This window comes from Balaenoptera physalus (assembly GCF_965194825.1).
Source record: "Balaenoptera physalus genome assembly, chromosome: 4".
Taxonomy (NCBI): domain Eukaryota; kingdom Metazoa; phylum Chordata; class Mammalia; order Artiodactyla; family Balaenopteridae; genus Balaenoptera; species Balaenoptera physalus.
The window spans coordinates 60,275,207-60,292,173 of NC_138891.1; positions in this window are offsets into that span (position 1 = coordinate 60,275,207).

Here is a 16,967-nt window from a genome sequence, read left to right on the forward strand (position 1 = left end):
CAGGGATCAGTCTTCCTGTCAATTTTCCTTTCCTAACAGTTCTGAAATCATCGAGTTTTTAAATATTTAAATTGGATTTTCATGTCCAGGATTAAGTATATATAGTAGATGCAAATGTAGAATATATATACATTTTATATGTCCATGTGCAATATAATTTATGTAACACACTCTCTAATACTCTATGAATTTAAATTTATTAATTATATTGCAAATGGAAATGAAAATGTGCTGATACTTTTCTGGGAAGCAGGTTGTTTCACTGATCAGGTATTTTTCCTGTGTGAGGGACACCACAGTGATCAAGTACTATTGCTCTGGCAAGAAAAAAATAACAACAAACCAACCAAAGAAACAAATAAGTTTTTAAAAAACCTCACAACAATTAAAATAACAGTAACGTAACAGTAATATTCTTCAGATTCCATTGCTTATCACTGGAATATTCCATACTCAAATTTATTTTCGTTTGCAGTGTCAGATGTACAGTTGTACTGGATATATGTTTGTATTTTAAAGTATTTAGCATGCAGCTGACCAAGCCTTTGTTCATTTGAGGGAGCATGCATTTAAGAGTTGTAACTATAGGGTAAATTAACTCTTTTGAATTATTTCTGAAGTTGTTTGCTTCCGCTGGAAAATAAGAAACGATTTAGTTATACATATTTGAAACTGTGCTCCTCTACGTTTTTTCATGTTGTTCTTTTACAGCTTTACATTTAGCTACACTAAAACAAAAGATGATCAGCTTACCTTTGAATACATTATTCTTAGTAAATCTGAAAAGAAATGTTTGTTTGAATTATTACTCAATAATAGGCTTGGGGTTGACTTGGGCTTTTTTTCTTTTCCTTTGAAGAAAACCACTGATCTGTAGAATCTATGTTTGAAAATGACAGTTCCATATTTGTTATTATTTCCAAAAGCCTGGGAACTTTTGCTTATGAGACAGATAGGGTTATAACAGAGAGTTCAAATTACTGATTCGGGGTAATGTTTTGATACTGTTTCTTGTAACAGAGTAAAATACACCTACATCACCACAGAAACAAACATACATTTTTCTCTCATTTCGTTGTTAATGCTTGGTGTAATCCAATGCTTTTGATTCTATCATCATTTTTCTTCTAAAAATACTCTTATTATAATGCCACTAGATGCCTTCTAAAAGGAATATTTTAATTCATGAGATTTAATTTTAAATCTACTTATTAAACATGTCGAGTATTCAAATGAACGGCTGTAGGGAAGTCAATTTAATTACAAATTAAAGTCCATGTTAACATTCATTTACATTTATATGTATGATCAATTTTTAAATTATGCTTTAAATTACCTATACCTTTAAAAGCAAGGTTTGGTTACATAAATAACAGTTCAGAATTAAAATTATGCACATGGAAAATAAGATAATTAAATTTACCAAAACATAAACCATATTTTGTCATTTGGTTATTGACATTCTATAACTAAAAATTACTTTATTGGGAGAAAATGAAAGCCCTTAAAATGCAAATTTCAAGGTGACTAATATAGAAATACTGAGGAGTTATAAATGTATTATTTTCTGTTGATTCAGATATCACCTTGATATGAAAATATGTAGAGCAAATTTTGGCTAAACACCAGCTGAATCTGTTAACAGTAAACTTTTCACTATTGGGCACCACTTAAAATCTTTACTGCACGGTTTTTACTACAGAAAATATTCGATTACATCTTTTTTTATGATCACTGCCACCTGCCCTTTTCATTAAAACTTTAAGTGATAACATTAAAATCTTCAAGTCTGTTTTCCCAATAACTGCATTAATAGTTCCACATCAATTAAATTCATTGAACCAATAAATAAAGTCTATTTAAGATTATGAAAGCACGTGTTTTCCACATTGGCTTTTATTTAAATATATATATTTTTTATGTTTCCTGTGTGAACTCTGGAAGTGGGGAGCTGGAAGGGATATACTACTTTTGCATTAATGCCATCTGGCCTTGGAGAGCCCCATGAACACTGCTCCAACGAGTCACCATTTTGAAGATGGGCCAGATGTGTGGCTGTGTTACGGTGGGCAGGAAGGTCTCAAAATAACATGTTACAGTATGACTCATCAGCATATGTGGATGTGGATGTGTGTGTCCCCAAGCAATGTTTTCAGCCAAATGGTGCTTAAAAATACCGACAAAATTTTACCTCAGCTTGAATCTTGTGATTATCAACTGTGGATTTTCAAGAAAGACACAAAAAGGCAAATGAGTAAAAGCATACATAACTAATCGAGGACTGTAGTCCTCAAGGGCTAGGAGTAGTTAACTAGGAGTGCAATTGGGAATATTGCTGCATTAACTTAAATAGAACCCTGGGAAGTAACTATTTAAAAAATATATATTTGTTGAACTAGTTGGTGCAACTAGATAATGAAAAGGCAAACATTGGACTTTTTGCTGCCATTGTTATGTTCTCTCCTATAATGATGAGCTACTATGCTTTTCTATTACTCAAAGATACTGAAAAAGACATTATCCTCATTTCCCAATTTAGAGTGCTAAAAAGACATCGGGGTCACAGACATATATAGATAGTAAAGTGTTTTAAAGATAGAGAGATGGATTCACTTTTATATTTTCCCAAGCTCCTACTTTAAAGCTGTGATTTTACCATATTAGGAGACATCTTTATTTTCCATGTGTTTGATTGACATTTTCACTTTGCGTCTTCACTTTTTGGGGGAAGTTGTTCCCAGAGTGGGGTTCTGGCTTTCACAAAGTAATTTTGAGTTCATCTCTCTCCTTTGGGGAGGTGAACAGGAAGGGTCTGGAGAAGCAGGTTAAATTTGGGGCTCAAATGCTAGTTTTAGAAAATAGGGAAAATGAAGGGAGTAGATGTGGAGTAAAAGATGTAGAGCATCTTTTCTAAGAGATGCCTGTGGTGCTGCAACAGGAGAGATGCTCTACTTTTCCCCTTCAAAGTGTGGTGGTGTGGACCTTCAGTGTGACAAAGTGTCAAATGTATTTTGCTCAGAAAATCCAATACTTTAAAAATGTTTTAAATGTAATAGTCAAATAGATCGTATAATCTTGTTCTTCAAAATTCAAAACATATAAAAGATTATAGAGTGAAAACCCTTTGTCTTCCTTGGACCTCCTATCACTTAATTCCTCTTCTAAGAAGCAATAAACTTGATTAATTTCTTCTGTTATCCTTCCAGAGATATTTTATATTTTTCCAAGCAAATTTATATAAATACTTTTTCTTCTCTTTTACATAAATGATAGCATAACATACTCACTGTTGTGCATCTTGCTTTTTCACGTAACACATTTTAGAACCCTTTCTTTATTCATACAAAAAAGGAGTCCCTGTTCTATTTTTATGGTTACATGATATTTCATTGTGAGAATGCACTATAAATTATTTAATCAGTTGAATATCGATAAATGTTTAGGTTGCTTCCAATCTTTTGTTCTTATATAAATGTAAGAAGCCTAGTGCATTGCTGGTCAGAATGTAAAATGGTGCAGCCGCTGTGGAAAACAGTTTAGTGCTTCCTCAAAAAGTCAAACATAGAATTGCCATATGAGCCAGCAATTCTACTTCTAGGTGTATAATCAGAAAAATTGAAAGCAGGGACTCAAACAGATACCTGTCTATTGATGTTCACAGTAGCATTATTCACAATAGCCAAAAGGTGGAAACAACTCAAATGTCCATCAATAGAGGAATGGATAAACAAAATGTGGTATACACATACAATGGAATAATTATTCAGCCTTAAAAAAGGAAGGAAATTCTGATACATGCTACAAGATGAATGAACCTAAAAACATTATTCTAAGTGAAATAAGCTAGACAAAAAAGAACAAATATTGTTTGATTCTACTTAAGTGAGCTCCTAGGTTAGGCAAATTCATAGAGACAGAAAGTAGAATAGTGGTTACCAGGGACAGGGAGGTGGGGATGAGGGAAGTTTAAAAACGTCTGGAAATAGATAGTGGGGTGGTTATACAAAAATGTGATTGTACTTTAAATTGTTTTAATTTAACTTTAAATTGAATTATAATTGACAGATAATATTATAGTAGTTTCAGGTGTACAACATAGTGATTTGATATTTTTGTACATTAAAAAATGATCACCATAATAAGTCTGGTTACCATCTGTCACGATACAGAGTTATTACAGTATTATTGACTATATTCCCTGTGCTGTACATTACATTCCTGTGACATTTATTTTATAGCTGGAAGTTTGTACATCTTTTTTTTTTTTTTTAATTTTTTTTTTTTTTAATGCTATTCTTGTCTGCTTACATTCTTTTTATGTATGTATGTACGTATGTATGGCTGTGTTGGGTCTTCGTTTCTGTGCGAGGGCCTTCTCTAGTTGTGGCAAGCGGGGGCCACTCTTCATCGCGGTGCGCGGGCCTCTCACCATCACGGCCTCTCGTTGGCGAGCACAGGTTCCAGATGCGCAGGCTCAGCAATTGTGGCTCACGGGCCGAGTTGCTCCGCGGCATGTGGGATCTTCCCAGACCAGGGCTCGAACCCGCGTCCCCTGCATTGGCAGGCAGATTCTCAACCACTGCGCCACCAGGGAAGCCCAGTTTGTACATCTTAATTCCCTTCACCTATTTTGCCCTTTCCCCTCTCCTCCCACCCCTCTGGCAATCACCAATTTGTTCTCTGTATCTACCAGTATGTTTCTATTTTTTGTTTGTTTGTTTTGTTTTAGATTCTACATATAAGTGACATCATATGGTATTTGTCTTTCTCTGTCTGACTTATTTCACTTACTGTTATACCCTCTAGATCCATCCATGTTGTTGCAAATGTAAATATTTCATTCCTTTTTATGACTGAATAATATTCCATTGTGTGTGTGTACACACACACACACACACACCACGTCTTTATTCATTCATCTGTTGATGGACACTTAGATTACTTCCATATCTTAGCTATTGTAAATAGTGAACATAGGGGTACATATATCTTTTCAAATTAGTATTTTTGTTTCCTTCAGATAAATATCCAGAAGTGGAATTGCTGGATTGTATGGTAGTTAGTATTTTGAAGAACCTACCTAGTGTTTTCCATAGTGGCTGCACTAATTTATATTCCCACCACCAACTGTGCACAAGGGTTCCCTTTTCTCCACATCCTGGTCAACACTCGCTGTTTCTTGTCTTTTTGATAATAGCCATTCTGACAGGTGTGAGGTGATAGCTCATTGTGGTTTTGATTTGTATTTCCCTGATGATTAGTAAACTTGAGCATCTTTTCATTTGCCTGTTAGCCATCTGTATATCTTCTTTGGAAAAATGTCTACTCAAGTTCTCTGCCCATTTTTAAAAAATGGGTTGTTTGTTTCTTTTGATATTGAGTTGTATGAGTCCTTTATATATTCTGGATATCAACCCCTTATCAGATATATTGTTTGCAAATATTTTCTCCCATTCAGTAGGTTGTCTTTTCATCTTATTGATGGTTTCCTGTGCTGTGCAGAAGCTTTCTAATTTGATATAGTCCCATTTGTTCGTTTTTGCTTTTGTTTCCCTGACCTGAGGAGGCATATCAAAAAAAATATTGCTAAGACAGATGTCAAAGAGTTTACTGCCTGTAATTTCTTCTAGGAGTTTTATGGTTTCAGGTCTTTAATTCATTTTGAGCTAATTTTTGTGTATGGTGTAGGATAGTGGTCCAGTTTCATTCTTCTGCATATGGCTGTCCAGTTTTCCCAACACCATTTATTGAAGAGATTGTTTTTTCCCTGTTATATATTCTTGCCTCCTTTGTCATAGATTAATTGACCATAGAAGCGTGGGTTTTTTTCTGGGCACTCTATTCTGTTCCATTGAGCTATGTGTATGCTTTTGTGCCAGTAACATACTGTTTTGATTACTGTAGCTTTGGTAGTATAGTTTGAAGTTAGGGAACATGATGACTCCAGCTTTGTTCTTCTTTCTCAAGATTGCTTTGGCTATTCAGGGTCTTTTGTAGTTCCATACAAATTTTAGAATTATTTGTTCTAGTTCTGTGAAAAATGCCATTGGTATTTTGATAGGAATTGCATTAAATCTGTAGATTGCTTTGGGTAGTATGGACATTTAAACAATATTGATTATTTCAATCCATTAGCATGATATATCTTTCCATTTGTTTGTGTCATCTTCAGTTTTTTTCTCAATATCTTATAGTTTTCAGAGAACAGGTCTTTCCCCTCTTTGGTTAAATTTATTCCCAGGTATTTTATTATTTTTGATGTAATTGTAAATGGGATTGTTTTCTTAATATGTCTTTTTGATAGTCTGTTATTAATGTATGGAAATACCACAGATTTCTGTATGCATCCTGCAACTTTACTGAATCCATTTATTAGTTTTAATAGTTTTTTTGTTTTTCAATATATAGTATCATGTCATCTGCTAACAGTGACAATTTTACTTCTTCCTTTTCAACTTGCATGTCTTTTATTTATTCTTCTTGCCTAATTGCTGTGGCCAGAACTTCCAATATATGTTGAATAATAGTGGCAACGGTGGGCATCCTTGTCTTGTTCCTGATCTTAAAGGAAAAGTTTTTAGCTTTCCTCTGTTGAGTATGATATTAGTTGTGTGTTTGTCATATAAAACCCTTTATTATGTTGGAGTACATTCCCTCTAAACCACTTTGTTGAGAGTTTTTATCATAAATGGATATTGAATTCTTTCAAATGCTTTTTCTGCATCTATTGCAATGATAGTATGATTTTTATTCTTTATTTTGCTAATGTGGTGTAACATGTTGACTGATTTGTGGATGTTAAACCATCCTGGCATCCCTGAATGAATCCCAGTTGATCATGGTGCATGATCTTTTTAATGTATTGTTGAATTTGGTTTGCTAATATTTCGTTGAGGATTTTTGCATCTGTTTTCATCAGGGATATTGGTCTGCAATTTTCTTTTCCTTCTCTCTTTTTTTTTTTTTTTTGATGTCTCTTTGGTTTTGGATCAGGGTAATGCTGGCTTTGTAAAATGAGTTTGGAAGTGTTCCTTCCCCTTCAATTTTTGGGAATAATTTGAGAAGTATAGGTATTATCTCTTCTTTCAATGTCATGTGGAATTCACTTTTGCGTTTTGGGAGTTTTTTGATTACTAGTTCAATTTCATTGCTAGTAATCAGTCTATTAAGACTTTCTATTTCTTCATGATTCAGTCTTGGAAGAGTGTATGTTTCTAAGAATTCATCCATTTCTTCTTCTAGGTTGTCTAATTTGTTGGCATATATTTGGTCATCTTGTTTTCTTATGATCCTTTGTATTTCTGTGGTATTGGTTGTGATTTCTCCTCTTTCATTTCTGATTTTATTTATTTAAACTGTTTTTTTCTTGAGGAGTCTGGCTAAAAGTTTGTCAGTTTTGTTCGTCTTTTCAAAGAACCAGCTCCTAGTTTCATTGACTTAAAAAAAGTTTTTTTAAGTCTCTATTTCATTTAATTCCTCTCTTATCTTTATTATATCCTTCCTTCTATTAACTTTGGGTTTCACTTGTTCTTTTTCTAGTGTCTTTTGGTGTAAGGTTAGATTGTTTATTCGAGATTTTTCTTGTTTCTTGAGTTAGGGCTGTATTGCTATGGACTTCCCTCTTAGACTGCTTTTGCTTTGTCTAATAGATTTTGGAAAGTTGTGTTTCCATTTTTATTTGTCTCAAGGTATTTTTGACTTGCTCTTTGATTTCTTTGTTGACACATTATTTAATAGCATGTTGTTTAGTCTCCATGTATTTGTGTTTTTTCCAGTTTTCTTCTTGTAATAGATTTCTAGTTTCATACAGTTGTGGTAGGAAAAGATGCTTGATATGATTTCAGTCTTCTTAAATTTATTGAAACTCGTTTGTGGCCTCACATGTGTTCTATCCTGGAGAATGTTCCATGGGCACTTGAGAAGAATGTGTATTCTGCTGCTTTTGGAAGAGTTCTGTGTATGTCTGTTAGGCCCATCTTGTCTAATGTGTCATATAAGGTCAGTGTTTTGTTATTAATTTTCTGCCTGGATATCTATCCATTGATGTAAGTGAGGTATTAACGTCCCCTATTACTATTGTATTGCTGTCGATTTTTCCTTTTATTTCTGTTAATATGTTCTTTGTGTATTTATGTGCTTTTATGTTGGGTGTATAAATGTTTACAAATATTATATTCTCTTCTTGGGTTGACCCCTTTATCATTATATAATGTCCTCCTTTTTCTTTTGTTACAGTCTTTGTTTTAAAGTCAAAGTTGTCTGATATAAATATTTGCTACCCTGTTTTCTTTTAATTTCCATTTGCATGGTATATCTTTTTCCATCCCGCCACTTTCAGTCTATGAGTGTCTTCAGGTTTGAAATGAATCTCTTGTAGGCCACTTATAGAAGGGTCATGTTTTGATCCATTCAGCCATCTTATGTCTTTTGATTGGAGAGTTTAGTCCATTTACATTTGAAGTAATTATTGGTATGTATGTACTAATTTCCATTTTGTTAATTGTTTTCTGGCTGTTTTGTAGTTCCTTTCCCTTTATTCTTCTCTTTCTCTCTTCCCTTGCGGTTTGATTATTTTCTTCAGTGTTACATTTTGATTGCTTTCTCATTTTCCTTTGTGTATTTACTATAAGTTTTTTCTTTGTGGTTACTAAGAAGTTCACTTATAACATTCTATGTATATAACAGTCTCTTTTAAGTTGATAGTAACTTAATTTTGAACACATTCTAAAGTTTAATATTTTCACTCTCCTCCCCACCTTTTATATTTTGGATGACACATTTTATATGTTTTTATTTTATGTATTCCTTCACTAATTATTGTATTTTCAATTAATTTTACATTTGTCTTTTACTCTCTTTACTTGCTTTATAAGTGATTGACCCGCTGCCTTTATTATTTATTTATCTCTTCAGGTGAGATTTTTACTTTCATATGTTTTCTTATTATTAATTAGTGCCTTTCTTTTTTAGCTTAGAGAAGTCCCTTTAACATTTCTTGTAAGGCTGGTTTAGAGGTAATGAACTCCTTTGGCTTTTGCTTATCTGTAGGACTCTTAATCTCTCCTTCAATTCTGAATGATAGCCTTGCCAGGTAGAAAATTCTTGCTTGGCAGTTTTTTCCTTTCCACCCTTTGCCTATGTCATGCTACTCCCTTCTGGCCTGTAAATCTTCTGCCAAAAAAATCTTTGATACCCTTATGGGGTTTCCCATGTACATAATAATTTGCTTTTCTCTTTCTGTCTTTAAGATTCTCTCTTTATCTTTTACCATTTTAATTATAATACGTCTTAGCGTATTTCTCTTTGGGTTCATCTTATTTGGAACTCTCTGGGTTTCCTGGACCTGGATGTCTTTTACGTTCCTCAAATTAGGGGAAATTTTAACCATTGTTGTCTTCAAATAATTTTTCTGGCCCTTTCTCTCTTCTTCTTCTTGGACTCCTATAATGCAAATTTTATTCACTTGATGTTGTCTCAGAGGTCCCTTAAGGTATCCTCACTTTTTATAATTCTTGTTCCATTTTGCTGCTCTCTCTGGGTGTTTGCCATTGCTTTCTCTGATTCATGCTCCTATTTCATCCATTTAGCTGTTGAACCCCTCTGCTGTATATTTCAGTTCAATTATAACTTCAGTTTGGTACTTTCTTACATTTTCTGTCTCTTTGTTCAAGTTCTCTGTGTTCATCCATTTTTCCTTCCTGAGATTGGTGAACATCTTTATGACAATTACTTTAAACCCTTTATCATGTAGGTTGTTTATCATCTCCATTTCACTAAGGTCTTTTTCTGGGGATTTGCCTTGCTCTTTGGTTTGGAACTTATTCCTCTGTCTCCTCATTTTGCCTGTCTCTCTGTGTTTGTCTGTGTGTATTAGGTGTAATGGCTACCTCCCTTAATCTTGAAGGAGTGATCTTGTGATGGCATTGTTTTGTGTAGCCCCAATGCACAATGTCCCCTGGTCACCAGAGCCAGGCACTCTATCAATATTTCTCATGTGGGCTGCATGTGCCAGCTACTGTGATAGCCTTGGGGCTGCTACATGGGGAAGGTGGGGCTCAGGGTACTCACCTGGCCTGTTTGCAGCTCAGCTGCTGAGTGGGTAGGGTGGGGTTTGAGTTGCTTACCTATCCTGGTTGCAGTTTGGTCTCTGGACTGGGTTTTAGGTTGGCTGCCGTGTAGGGATAGTGGGGCTCAGGGTGTTCACCTGGCCCTGTTGTGGCTTGGCTGTTGCATGAGGAAGACAGGTGCTCATCTGTTCTGGTTTTGGCCCAGTCTTTGCATGGTGTGGATGGGGCTTGGGGCACCTGGCCAGGCCAATTATTGCTCTGCTGTCGGGAGGGAAAGGTGGGGCTGACTCATCCCAGCTCTGTGTCAGGTGGCGCCTGATTTATTCTCAGTATGCTGAGAATAAATGCCCCTGTTGCTGAAGGTGTGCCGAGGCCTGTCAGTATTCCAAGGAGAGGAATCTCATTTGGCACCTAGTTTCAGGTGATTGGATGCCAGACCCTCAGGCAGCAGCTGTTTTGTTTTTTGGCCATTCCACATGGCATGCGGGATCTTAGTTCCCCAACCAGAGATCGAACCTGTGCCCCCTGCAGGGGAAGTGTGGTGTCCTAACCACCAGACTGCCAGGGAACTCCCCAGCAGCTTTTAAAGTCTATAGATACATACAGTCCTATGGGGCTGCAATAGTAATCCCTGCTGGCCTCCAGACCAGGAGATCTGGAGGTGTCCTGTGGGTGACAGTTGCAAAAATTGGAGCTCCTGATGAGTGTATAAGCTCCTTTCTGGGAAGTCTTATTGAGCTGTGCAAGGCCAAGGGGATGCACAAGGATGGTGTCTCCCTGTTTACTTTCCCTGGGCATTCCTCCCTATCCTCTAAATGTGTGGGAAGCCTAAAGCTGTTCCTCAGAGTGAAGCTCCAGGTGAGTAAGTAGGCCTTTTTCACAGAAAGACTGGGTTGTATTTCAGTCTGCTGTCTGTGCAGTGCCCTGAGGGTGGTGCCAAAAATTGTCTTTCCATTGTTACAGTCCTATGGAGCTCAGGAATGCCAGCCCCCTTGGCCACCAGGCCAGGTGATCCCGGGGCATTCCCTGTGTGGATTGCACATGCCTACTGGCTTTAGCTAGGAAGCTGGAGAGTGTAGGGTGTAGGGCTTTTTCTCTTGCTTCAGGAAGGCAGTGGGAAAATGACCTGAGTACGTATGCCCAGAGGCTTCAGTAATGCAGCATGAGAGTGCCCTGTCTGTGTGTGCAGCCTTTGACTTTAGGCCAGGAATGGGAAAGTACCTCGACTGTTTGTGCCTGCCTGCTTCAGCAAGGGAGTAGGGGAACACTATAGCTGCAGAGCTCTTTGGCTTCAGCAATGTGGCGGGGTAGGGCTGTGGTTGCTTACCCCCACATCCAAGGTTGCCCACCTGTGCTAGCAAGTTAGGTGGGGAGCACAGCAATGGCATCTGATAGTGCCTCTGTCTCTGGGAAATGTTTCCATCATCCCCTGGCCTTCCAGCCAAATCATGTAGATTTGCAAATTTCCTTCACATGTAGTCTTGGCACTTTCAAACTTGCTGGGTCTTAGGGCGAGTGAGACCACATGTGAGCCCTTTAAGTGGTGAGTCTCGGTCTCCTACGCACTTTGAGACCCTTGGATGTCAACCACATTGGTTTTCTAAGCCAGGCGTTTTGGGACTCATCTCTCTGTGTAGATCCTAGGGGCCGGGGTGCCTGATGTGGGGCACCAACCCCTTGCTCCTCTGGCAGGGTGCCTGTCTGGTGCGATCCCTCCCTATGTGTGCCGCCTTGCCGGGTTTGGCGCTTTGGATGAGAGTGTCTGCCTCTCCTACCCATCTTGATGTAGTCCTTTTCATTCTTTGTGGTAGAGTCCTTTTTATTCTTTGTATTCAGCTAGTTCTCAGGTTCTTTTCAGAAGGAATTAATTCATATGTAGGTGTATATTTATTGTATCCATGGGAGAATGTACATTCAGGCTCTTCGTATGCCAACATCTTGAACGAATAGCCAATGTGAATGTATTTAATGTGACTGAATTGTGTACTTTAAAATGGTTTAAATGGTAAATATTATATTGTGTATATTTTACCTCAATAAAAAATAGCCCCAAAATGCAATAGTGAGCAACCTTGTATACCATATTTTGCATTCATGGAGTATAATCCTCTTGATAAATTTGTAGGGTGTGCAAATGTATGTGCATTTTGATAATTATTTACCTTTCTACCACTTGTGTAGATTGCCTGTTTCCTCACATCTTAACAATGTATTAAATTAAACTTTTCTCTTTCTGGCATCCTGATAGGTGAAAAAAAATCAATTGCTTTTTCTAAGAATAAAAGGGAACTGTATCTGTAAACTTCCTTGAGGGGCTGGAATTGGGATCTCATTGGTCTTATGTATATGAATGGGGAAGATGAGGCACATTAGGACTTTTAACCCATGCTCTAATGAAAGCGGTATTTGAGCTGACAATGTATCACTGACTGAGTGATACATTACTCATTAATTTTTAAATGGCCTCAGCCAGAGGTGGGTTAAAAGGTTTGCCCAAATGACTTATATGGTATTGTTTCAATGTGTATACTTTTTAATTTGGGGGAATTTCAACTTGTTTCCCAGTTATTAACTTATCAAGCACTTAACAATAAGTGAGTCATAATGCCTTCCTTGAGGAGCTTGCAGTGTGATGGAGGAAGCTACCCAAGTAAATAGGCAATTGCAATTGCAATGTGGGGGTGAGTGTGGATTGTTATAGAAATATGAGCAGGTGTGATATTACCCCAGATCTGGGTGGTGAGGGGCAAGGAAAGCTTTCCTGAGAAACTTGCATGTGGACTGAGTCCTTTAGGATAAATAGGAGTTAGGTAGGTGGAAAGGGGGAGGAGAGGGAGGGGTGGACAATTTGAGGAATCTGGAAAAGGAAAAGACACATTCATGGCAAGGTTCTAAGGCAAGAGAATGTGTGGAACCTTGAGAGCATTCCAGGTAGTTCAGGTGGGCTACAGCCTGGAGTGAGAGTTCCTCTGATTAACATGTTTTCTATTCTCTTCGTTAAGTCCAGACCTTACAAGTCTGAGGCTCTTTCTCTTGCCTGTAGAGTTTCTTCTGAACCTGGAGCTTGACAAGGGCTTTTCACTTTCACCCTTGGTTGACAACAATGTTAATGATAATTCTTTTTCATATTTTGAAATTCTCTTGACATCAGGGCCATAGTGTGTGTGACAAGCCTACCTCCCCTTTCCTTGTCGTCTCCCTATTTCCCTGACTTCCGGTTTTTTTTTTAAATTAATTAATTTTATTTGTTTATTTTGGCTGTGTTGGGTCTTCGTTGCTGCGCGTGGGCTTTTTCTAGTTGCGATGAGCGGGAGCTACTCTTCGTTGCGGAGCACGGGCCCTAGGCATGCGGGCTTCAGTAGCTGTGGCTCGCGGGTTCTAGAGCGCAGGCTCAGTAGTTGTGGCGCACAGGCTTAGTTGCTCTGCAGCATGTGGGATCTTCCCAGACCAGGGCTCGAACCCGTGTCCCCTGCGTTGACAGGCGGATTCTTAACCACTGTGCCACCAGGGAAGCCCTGACTCCCGTTTTTTTCTCCTTGACTTGCAACCTCTTACTTTTTTTTTCAGAAATCCCACCTGCATTACCAAGCCTTTCTCCAAAGCATTTCCTAGTTCTGCCCACCTCTTACCTGTAAACCATTTGTTTCTTGTCCAATAATTTATGGAGCATTGCTTTTGTGCTAGACACTGAGTAATATGCTGAGGATACAAGGATGAATGAGACCAGTCCTTGCTCTCAGGTTAATACTCTCTCTGAGTATTTCATTACCTTTGTTATAGTGCTTGTCACAGCCTGCCTTGTATTACAGGGCAACCTACTTAGTCTGAGAGCATTTTGAGTTTTGTGGGTAGTCTTTAGCCATAGCACAGTGCCTAGGACAGAAATGTGTATTGTCCAACCATTTCAGTTAGAGGGGGCAGGGGCGTTTGAGAGAGAGAGAGAGGGAGGAAGGGAGAGAGAGAGAGGAGAAAGTTATTGAGCATTAAGTCTATGCCAGGCACTTGGTTACCTCAGCTATTATCTCATTTAACTTTTCTCCAAACACCATGGAGCAGGAATGATTAATTTCTCCATTTCATGTGGTAGGAAACTGAGAACCAGAGTCCTTAGATAACTTGCCCCAGGTCACAGTGTTAAGAAGTGGCAGAGCCAGGATTCACCCCCATAGAGTCTAATTGCAGGGCTCTTGCTTTTGGCCACTGTGTTATAGTGATTTTCTTCTCGGTCATCATTCCAGTGAACAGATCACACAATCAACAGAATAACTGCAGTCTACTTGTAATTTTGCTTTACTCATTTTGATGTCCCTGAGGTTCAGTGGCCTGTGTTTGTATGCTCTACTAAATGTGAGTCCACAGCTAGGTTGTAGCACCCAGCCAGTGAGCTCTGGACAGCAGGGGTAGCATCTACACATATCTAGTTTTCCATGATGCTTATAGACAGATGTCCACATGTGTGTGAGCTTTTACATGGCATGCAGTGATGATGATGATGAAGCTGATTTATGGCTGCGTACCACATGGCCCCCAGGGCTGCTTGGAAACTGGCATAAAATCAAAGGCAACTTGCAGATAGCTGTGATGGGACAGTTGATCTCCAGGGCTCTGTTTAAGCAAGCTTTTGGTGTGGTTTGGGCCAGGGCTTCACAAACTTGCCCACTGAAGTCTCCCTATAGCAGTTGGCAGTGACACATATATCCCTGCGATCTGGTGGTAAAGCATGGAGTGATCCAGGAATGCCATGCTTTGAATTCTCCAGGCTTTATCTTAAAATTAAGTGCTTATTTTAATAACTAATAATAAATAATAATATAATTAAATAAACTATTCATGCTTATTTTAAAATGACAAATGAGTATTTACTGTCAAATACAATGGGCATTGCAGGACGCGTGGTGTTATATTCTGCAAGCCCGAGGTCTCTCTGGCACACCATCTTGTCAGACTTCACTTGGAGGAGCACTGGCTAAATAAAATCGATGTAGTTTAGAATATTTGAAGGCCACTTAAAACAGTTATTGTCATATCGAGTCATGACAATAATGTCATGAGAGGGTTCACAAGGCAGTCTTTGCCAATCTGCAGTCTAGGGCTGACTACTCTTTCTAACGGCTGCTTTCAGTCAAGGTCGCATGATGTCCCTGTGTGTGGAGACAGATGTGGGCTCTTCTACAAGCAATGAGGACAAATGCAATGCTACTAAGGTGATCAGTGGTATCTCCCTGCCCCTGAGATTCTAAGTTAATATGACTTGGACCCCAGTTCGCAGTGGTTCCCATAATTTCTTTACATTTCTGCAGACTTCTTTTCTTTTTCTTTTTCTTTTTTTGGCCTTGCCGCACAGCCTGTGGGATCTTATTTCCCAGCCCACCCCAACCACCAGGGAACCCGCGCCCCCTTCAGTGGAAGCACGGAATCTTAACCACTGGACCGTCAGGGAAGTCCCAGGCTAATGTTCTTGAGGCTTCCTCTGGTTTAGCATTTTGCATCTGCAAATGTTTTCTGTTTTTTGTCCACCTGGATGCAAAATTCAGTGCCTCCACTAGTTTACTGCCCCAAATCCACTCACACCAAGCATTTCCTGAGTTTGTAACTTGATTGAATATCTGAGGACTTCAGTCTCCCAATTTCACTAGCTCCCCCACTTCCCTCCCTGCCCTGACTTTTTTTTCTTCCACTCCTTCCCTCTTAAAAGCACACAGATTTCTCTCTCTGTCTCATGCCATGTAGTTGGACCCTCTCTTCTGAATCCTTGGCCTCAGGTGACGTTCTGGCCCTGCAGCACTCATCTATTGCAAGTGGGGCTACTAAAGCATTTTCCCAACAAAGGCAGTTCTCTCACTAAGAGGAATCCTCATACCAGCTGCCAAGAGAATAAACTGTTCTTCGTCTAACCCCCCCTAATAATAAAGTAACAAAGGTTGAAAGTGATTTATTTTCTTTTACAAAATAAATTAGAACAGAGTCAAGGTTATCTCAGTAATAATAGCACTCTTTCTCTCCCTTGCATTCCAATATGCTGTCTTGAATGGGAGAGAAAGGCATGAAGTTATACAGCTTGCTCAAAGGGAATTGAGTGTAGGGGTGCTATCTGTGTATTGCAGGGGACAAAAGAGCTTCCCTACTTTGCTTGACTCCTGAAGACTCATTATCTAGCATCTGCTTCTACATCCCCAAAGTTGGATTTACAATTTCCTAGAGCAGCACATAGTTCTTTGGGCAATACTGACAATTTAGAAAATTATTTTTTGTATTGAACTGATATCAGCCTTTTGGAGCTTCCATATTTGTATTCTAACCCTATTTGCATGAATTCAGACCTGACTAATTTGATTTGAGTTACATTAACCCAGTCTTGTATACACTCCAACCTAAAACATATATGTGAGAAACCACTTTTCCTGCTCAGATTGTCTTGGTGGCTCCCATTACCCAGAGAATAAAATCTTATCTCCTTAGCATAGCAGTGAATGTCCTTGGTAAGCTTGTTCAAACATCCCTTTTCATCTTAACCTTCTGCTTTCCCCTTGTCTTGTGTCTCCTGCTGTTTGAGTTCCTCTAATTCCCTAAGTAGATATATCACTTTATTTGGTTTTGTTCTGCTTTCCCACCATTATGAAAAGCTTCCCAAACTGCCCCGTCTCTGCTAGTCAGCATCTTATTTATTTTCCAAGGTACTTTCACCGTGAAGCCTTCCTCGAATTCTCAAGTGCAATGAGTTCTGCTCTCTGGGCTCTTTATTTTTACTTTAGACGTGTGCTGTCCATTACTCTAACCACTAGCCACATGTGATTCTTTCTTTCTTTCTTTCTGGCTGCGTTGGGTCTTCATTGCTGCCCGCGGACTTCCTCTAGTTGCAGCGAGTGGGGGCTACTCTTCGTTGCGGTGCACAGGCATCTC